The sequence below is a fragment of the Tenrec ecaudatus genome, chromosome 11 (genome assembly GCF_050624435.1).
Source record: "Tenrec ecaudatus isolate mTenEca1 chromosome 11, mTenEca1.hap1, whole genome shotgun sequence".
Classification (NCBI taxonomy): Eukaryota; Metazoa; Chordata; class Mammalia; order Afrosoricida; family Tenrecidae; genus Tenrec; species Tenrec ecaudatus.
The window spans coordinates 55,389,122-55,397,812 of record NC_134540.1 but is presented as its reverse complement, the minus strand read 5'-3'; the positions used below and the strand labels follow the sequence as shown (position 1 = coordinate 55,397,812).

The window sequence follows — 8,691 nt, the reverse complement described above, 5'->3', positions numbered from 1 at the left end:
TTCAGTTACCTTTTGATTGGCAGCTCACTTCTTAACTACTTAGCCACCAGGTCTCCGTTATAATGCCCGCAGCAAAGACTAATAAAACTGAATTACCTATTACCATTGAGTTGAGTCTGATTCAATTAGGCTGGGTTTTTGAGGTTATAAAATTATAAAGGGGGAGGGAGGGAAAAATGAGGAGCTGATACCAAGGGCTCAAATAGAAAGAAATGTTTTAAGAATTATGATGGTAACAAAGGTACAAATATGCTTGACACAATGGATGTATGTATAGATTGTGATAAGAGTTGTATGAGCCTTCAAAAATGATTTAAAAATTATAAGGGAAAATTGGAAGTCATCAAAATGAAATGGAACCCATATTGACCATTTTGGGTCAGAAAGTCATATGATTTAATATGTCATCAATAATACTATCAAAATGAATGGTGTGACATTCATTGTCAAAGAGGACAGTGATAAATCCATCATGAAATACAATGCTATCTATGATAGGATGATATCTACCCACTTTCAATGAAATCCAAGCAAAACAATGATCGTTCAAATTTACAAACTAATTTCAAATGCTATGATGAAGATATTGAAATATTCCATCAAGGACGTTAGTTAGAAATTGATCAAATGTACAGTCAAGATGCATTGGTAATTATTGGATATTGGAATGCAAAAGTTGTAAACAAAGAGAAAGGGATACTAATTGGAAAAGGAAGCTTGAGATCACATGATAGAATTATGCAAAACTAAAGATTAGTTCATAGCAAACACTTTTTCCAACAATGCAAAAGGCCACTCACTATCCACATGGACTTTCCCAGAAAGGATGCACAAAACTCAAATTAACTATATCTGTGGGGAACACACAATGGAGATATTTAAGATCAGCAGCTAAAACTAGAATAGGGGTAAATTTGTCTAATTAAGTTTAGGATAAAATATGAAGAAAATTAAAACAAGTCTGCTAGAGCCAAAACACGACCTTGAGTCTCTCCTGCCTGAATTTGAAGACCAGATTTGCTGTAGCAAGCCCTGATGGCAAGAGACCGGATGAGCTGCAGGAAGCCAACAAGAATCTGATTCAGGAAAAGAGCAAAAGATCATTAAAAGGCAGAAAATAAAGGATCAAAATAGATGTCAGAAGAGACTAAAGCTTTCCCTTACTTGTACAGTAGCTAAAGCAAATGGAAGAAAGGACTACATCAGAGAGCTGAATAGAACATTTCAAAAGCCATCTTGGGAAAACAAGGCCAAATACTTTTATAAATTGTGTAAAGACCTAGAAGTAGAAAACCAAAATGGAAACACCCACAACATATCAAAAAATGAAATAAATCAAGAAAAAATGCAAGCCTAGGTCAAACATTGAATGATGCTGGAAGTATCAACAGAGATGGAAGAATACACAGAGTCCTGGACTACAAAGAACTAGTCAACAGTCTGCCCTTTCAGGAGGCAGCATATGAGCAATGGTACAGAAGGAAGAAGTTCAAAATGCACTGAATGTGTTACCCAAAAACAAACCCCCAGGATTGATGGGATAGAAATATTTCAACAATCTGATGAAGAACTGAAAACACTCACTCATCTATTCCAGGACATTTGGAAGACTGCTATTTGGCCAGTGGACTGGAAAAGAGCCATTTTAAGCCTATTCCAAACAAAAGTGCCCCAAGAGAATGTTCAAACTATAGAATAATATCATTGAGTATCATTGATATCTCATGTAAGTTAAATTTTGCTGTTGATCATCCAACAATGATTGCAGCAGTACACTGACAGGGAATTGTCAGAAGTTCAGGCCAGACTCAAAAAGGACATGAAACAAGGGATGTCATTCCTATTTGAGATGGATTTGACTCAATCAGAGAATATCAGAAAGATGTTTGCTTGTGTTTTATTGCCTAGGCAAAGGCATTAGACTTTGAAATAAACTATGGTTAACCTTTAGGAGAATGGGGATTCCAGAACACTTCACTATGCTCATGTAGAACTTTACATATAAAGAGACAGTTGTGTGAGCAGAACAGGGGAATATTACGTCGTTTAAAATGAGGAACGCTGTGTTTCAGGGTTCTATCATTTTATCATATTTTTTTCAATCTATATACTTAGCAAGTAATCAGAGAATGTGGTTTATTTGAAAATGTGGTATCAGGTTTGGAGGAAGGCTTATTACAAAATTCAGATGATACAACCTTGATTGCTGAAAGTGAAGATGAATTGCAGTTCTTGCTGATGAAAATCAAGATTGTAGCCTGGAGCATTGCTTATAACTTAACGTAAAGGAGACCAAAGTCCTCACAATTGAATGAATAGGTAACATTGTGATAAATGGGAAAAAGGTTAATGTTGTCAAGGATTTTATCCACAATCAATGTTCATGGAATCAATAATCAGAAGATAAAAAGATGAGTTGTATTAGATAAATATGCTGCAAAATTCCTCTTTATGGTATTGAAAAACAAAGAAATGACTTTGACCACTAAGGTGCACTTGTCACTTGGACATATGGACATTGACTATGGAAGATCCAAGAAGAATGAATGCACGTGAACAGTGGTGCTGGAGAAGAATCCTGAAAGTACCAAGAAGTGGTAAAAAGAAAAACTGATTTGTGTTGGAAAAAGTACAGTCAGAGTGCTCCTTAGAGGCAAATATGACAAGACTTTGTCTTATATATTTTGGACATATTATCAGTTGAGATCAGTCCTTGGAAGACATCATGCTTGGTAAAGAGGAGGGGTAGCTGAAAAAGAGGAAGGCTCTCAATGAGATGCTTTCATGCAGAGGCTGCAGGGAACATGAACAAGTCTCAGGTTATGTGGGACTAAACAGCATTTTGTGCTGTTGTACATAGGACCGCTACGGGTCATAACTGCCTGAATGGCACTTAACAGCGACAAAACTTTATGGGAGCTGTTAGCTCCATCTTTCTGCCACAGAGCCAAACTTATGGACAATACCACAGGGATACGCAATACTAACTTAGAACCTACACTAATGGTTAAAATACATAAGATTGATTATATGGCATATTGGTGAGGATATGAAGCCTAAGGATTGTTGGTAGGTATGTAAGCTAATAAAAATATTTTTCAAAGTGTTTTCTTTACTATGTTTTTCCATTTATCTAAATTCAACTCTTCTTACTTATGTTACTTTAAAAGTATATAGTATATTTTCAATGAGGGGATGTGTATAGAATATTCTATTTTCCTTTAATTAATTATATTAATATGCAGTTGCATGGGAGAAATACTTTATTTTCATTGCATTAATTTTTAAGTGGAGCTTTGTGTTTTCAATCTTGCTGTCAACTCTGTTTCATAATCTATAATGATTTAGTTTTGTTAAAATTTTTTCTAATATTTAAAATAAGTTATTTGCGACTTAGTGAAATACATAGATTTAAATAATATCTATATTTTCCTACTTTGATTCATATGTTTACTGAGTTTTAATTATAAAAAAGTAAATATTCTATGTTCTTATACTACCTCTAATATGCTATACTTTGCTCTAACCACAGGATATATGATATATTTAATGATATCAATGTTTTTCCTTTATTTTCTATGATTAAATCTTATCTTTTGACTACAGATTTAAATCTTGAAAAATAAAGTATAGTATAGTTATACTTTGATGAAGATACTGGTTGAATTTCAAAATAGAATTAATAATTAAATAAGGAAATAGCATAACTGGCCTATACAACCCAACACACACTCACAGAATTCATGAATCACAACTTTTAAAAATGTATTTGTGACAAGAAAATGTTTTCATATGAATGGAATATTCCCTGGAGTAAAACCACATAAAATGGAAGCAATGTATCTTTACTTGCTACACAGCCTCTCTTTATATAACGTGACATTTAGTCTTTACGGGGAAGACTTGGTGATTGTTCTGGCAACTTCTCTGTTAAGCAACAAAAAGAAAAGATCTAAATAATTATATTATGTGAGGTTATGTGTACAATATGATTTTCTGTGGCTTGTAGTCCCCTGAATTAAGAAAGAAATTCCACATTACTCCATACGCTGTATGTATTTACAGAGAAGAACTATGCTTCTGCCAAACTTGCTGGATTGCTGCCAGAGCTAAAAGTGTGACTTGCCGGAGTGCTCTCTACAGAAGGCAGGTTCGCAGAAATACATAACCTTTTGTATTTCTGTTTCCACATAATTAAGATCTCAGATCGTAAACTCTGATCCTTGAGTGTTTTCAGTGACCAAATTGGTTCATTGTGTGTTATTCACTATTTTCACTAGATCCTTTAGTGAACTAGTCATACAATTGCAACATCTTAGTTTATTATTATAACATATGAAGCATTTCAGTAAATATATTTTGGTGTTTTTAATGGTATAATATTTTTCTTCATGTGTCTTAATTTTTTATTGGATTCTAGACATCATATACAAAAGAATGTAAACTGAGAGAATATATTAGCATCTAGAACTTTATAGTTCTTTCTTCTGTCAGAACTTCAGTACTGTGGTACTAAATCAGTACTGATCAGTATTTGAGTGGGATTTTTTCACTGCAGTACTAATCAATTACTGCAGTACTAAAGTTGTAAAATACGTTCCAGACGTCAATATTATTTTCCTCAGTTTAAACTGTTTTGTATATTATGTCCAGAATGCAACAAAATATTTTAAGACGTGCAAAAGGAAAATATTGTGCAAAAGGAAAATAAAAGGCACCAAAAGATACAAACTCAGATTCTTTAAATGTTGTAATAATTAGCTAAGACATTGGAGGAAATGTCATCTATCATCCTGGCCCAACCATAGTCATACACAGGCTTTTTATTTTTAACTAGGCTTTGTATATAGAATTTTTTTCATTATTCTTGTACTTTCTCTCTTGGGCCATCAAATTGTGTCATGTATATGTGGTAGGTTTGAGTGCAGCAGAGGCTCATTATCTTACATGAAAAATAGAAGGGCTATAATGGAATTAGGTCTAGAATTGCTTTATTGCCATTTCATATAAGGGACTAACTGCTCAAAAAACATAATTGGGCAGGGGGAATCAGAGCTTTTATAGTATGCATTTTCCCTGCAAGGCAAGCATCCAGAAACTTGCTCTGAGTTAGTGCACCCAGTGGTGTCACCTGGGAAGGTTATCTATGGCCACAGTTTGTTTTTTTTCCCTAAGCAGTTTTGCTCAAACTTCATTTTTTTTTTTGTGATGGCCAATTTAAAAGAACAGCATGTAAAATTTTGTTTCCTGCTCATGAAAAATGCCACAGAAACTGTTGTGATATTGAACACAGCTTACAAGGATAGTGCTATGGGAAAACATCAAATGTACGGGTGGTTTTCTTTTTTGCAAAAAGATGCAAAATGTTGATTAATGGCAGACTTCATTCTGGATGTCCATCAACTTCCCAAATGGACGACAATATTGACACTGGTGCATTTGGAATTTGTTCCACCAGGTCAGACTCTTAATCAAGTCTATATGTTATGTTCTGAAAAGATTGTGCAACATTGTGTGACAAAAGAGGCCTGATTTATTCCAGATGGGGGACTAGTTTTGCCACCATGACAATGCACCTGCTCATGCAACCATCTCAGTGAGCCAGTTTTTAGCAAAAAAAAAAAAAAAACCCACATGCTTCTCTTGTCTCACACACCTTACTTGCCTGATATCATTCCATGAGACTTCTTTTTGTTTCCTCAAATGCAGAGGGACATGGACGGAGAGCAACTTGAAGACTAGAAGAGGTGAATAAAAAGTGGGAGGAGCTGTCAGCCATCAAAACAGACAAGTTTGAAAAATGTTTCCAAGAATGAGATCACAGATTTGACAAATATATTAAGTGCATTGGAGAGTACTTTGAAAGACATAAGGTTGTTTTGTAAAGAAAATTAAATGCATAGCTTTGGAAAAAAAGTCCCATGTTTGGGGAGATACTCCCTTGTATATTAGTTTTGTTGCCGATCTATTCTTTAAAAAAAATAAACCCAACTATACCTATTCACTTGTGGAGACTGTTTTTTCTCCTCTGGTTAAATTCTGCTTTCATGAATTTCATTTGTCTGAAATAAATGTCAAGACAAAGGGGCAGGATTTTTACCTTTCCTCTGAGAGTATCTGACTTATCTGCTTGAAATCTGAAATATGCCCTCTGACCTCTTTGCTGATTTCTATTCACACCCCCTCCCCAAAAACTCTTATATTGAGAGCAAAGTTCCTGTGTGCTTTCCAGGATTTCGTTTTTAAAGAAAATTTTAATAATTTGTCTTATTTATTCTCTTTTATTTGCATTGTACCTAATTTTTCTTCCTATGCTGCTATGTGAAAGTTTCTGCGTGGAACAAAAGCTTTGCATTTTACTACTAACCAAGATGTTGGCAGCTTGAACATTCCCACTGTTGCATAGAAAAAATGGCCTGACAATTTGCCTTGAGGAGGATACAGCCAAGAAATTCTCCAGGAAAAATGTACTCCTTAACATACAAGGTCTTCATTAGCTTGAATTGGCTTCATTAGAACAGGCCTTTGGTTTTGTTTGGTTTTGTTTTATTTAGTTGCTCTGTGACCTCAGCCCCTAATGATTTTTTAAAAATGGCTATTATGCAATTTGCCCAAATTATTTTTCATTCTTTGTAAGTTAAGCAGCAAAGAAAGCTCTTTCCAGATTCCAAAGTTTTCACAGAAATTAATTTCTTCATTTATATGTTAATGTCATTTATGCAAGATCATTTGTACAGTATAGTTGTAGAAACAGAGTAGCATAAACTGAGAACCAGATCTGAGATTATTTTTGGAGCTTGAGGACTCTTGCTCTGGCCCAGGAAAGGCAGACTGTTGGCTGAACTGAAAGAGTAGTGATAAACATTGTATGGATGATCAGATTCTATACACATAGGCGTGCATTACTGGCTATAGCCAGGAGTGAAGACATCTGCTGAACCTGCTCTCCCAGAGCAGGGAAGCTCCTGGTTTCATATGACAATGATACCATCAGAGGAACAGCAGCAGAACCAGGAATTAGAACATGGAAACATGGAATAGAGTGGTGGGCTTGCCAGCACATGGAGGAAGTAACAGGAGTGCATTTGTGCAAGAATGTGGCTTGCAAATGGAGTTTCTCTAAGCACTTAAGTCAAGATGTTGGGTTTGCTGATCCACAAAAGTGGAGATTAGTGCAATTAGGTTGAGACTACTGGATTAGGGTGACCCTGGACCCTTACTTCAGGGAGCTGAATGCCTTTCATTTAAGAATTCTAGCAGAGTGGTATGCCCTTTGGAAATTTATTAACAGCCTTGGAGGAACTTTGTAACATGTCCTGATAAACAATTCTATTCTGAGTATTTCTCACTGGAATCACAACTTGTTAACTTGCTTAATAAATTCTTTGATTGTGAATGTTGTCTATGTGTTCTGTATTAATATTTTCAGTATCCAATACATCAAAGAATACATATCATCAGTATTGACTTCACTATTTTTTCCCAGAACTACTTAAGATTGAAATTAGCATTTACCAACATGGAGAGAAAATGTTTTGCAAGCAGAGTTTAGCAAATTAACATTAAGTTTTAGACAAATTAAATGTAAGATGTCAGATGAGTGACAAGAGAAGTTGAGTAGTTATTCAAATACATGAATGTATTTTTAGAGAGAAATATATTGAATTCTATTTTTTCTTTGAACCTTTAATGTAGCCTTGCATAAACAAGGCCTCAAAAATTGGTTTAAGACAGAGTTGTTCCTCTTCATGGAAATCTTTCATAAAACGTGAAAGAGTTATGTGATCTGAAGAGAAATCAGAGTATTTATTGAATTCTTAGGGTTCTGGTGAATTCGATTTAAAAAAAAATCAACATTTACTGTGCATATATTATGTACAAGCCATGCATAGAAAAACATAATTATAGGGTTGCTACTCTCAGGACAATGATAGGGTTGTTACTCTCAAAATCTAATACGAATATTTTAAAGCGATATATAAACTGAAAATAATATGAAACTGTTTTTCTTATATATTTTTTCACAACCTGCTATTGAAAAAGTGAGCCTAATGTAAGCTATAATTTTAATCAAGTATGAGTTCAAGGTGTGGGTGTGTGATAATTCCTCACTGCATGACTAAATGAAAAGTCACGGGAGCATAGTCTTTGAAATGGAACCATGCACTTTGGAGACCTTCATTGAAATTGAGACAATGGTTTCTTTAGATGGAAGAGTACACAGTCCTTTGACAATGAGTCGCTGAATAGGAGAAGAAATATTTTTAAACAGTAGTTAAAAAGTTTGTGTTCATAGTACAAGATTGAAAATATTAGAATCAAAAAGAAAAACCCATTCCAGAACATAGCTAGTAATGAAGCAGGGAACCACTAGGGACATCTGAGGGGCCAGCCGCAACCCCAACTACTAGGACAATGACCCCTCCACCCAGAAGAATTTACTTCAGAGGACAGCATTGAAACTGCAGCTCAGGGAAAGGGACATGTCTGATCAGAGCACACGGGAGCAGATGAAAGGTGAGGAAGAGAGAGTGGAGCACATCCTGGCCCACTCAAACTTTGAGCATGATATTCCTGCTAAGTACAGCCAATCCACAGAGAGGACCATATGGCTCCTCCCCCCACCCCCCACCCCCCCGTGAGACACAACATCTCTAACTGACCCATAGCCCTACAAGGGACAACACTGGA

At 35.3% G+C, this 8,691-nt stretch overlaps 1 non-coding gene across 1 annotated transcript; it reads right to left on the bottom strand.

Moving 5' to 3' along the window:
- Nucleotides 1-7,694: 7,694 nt before the first annotated feature.
- On the bottom strand, nt 7,695-7,806 carry LOC142461885 (U5 spliceosomal RNA). Its single transcript, XR_012787055.1, has one exon. It is a non-coding gene; the product is annotated as a U5 spliceosomal RNA (small nuclear RNA).
- Nucleotides 7,807-8,691: the final 885 nt, after the last annotated feature.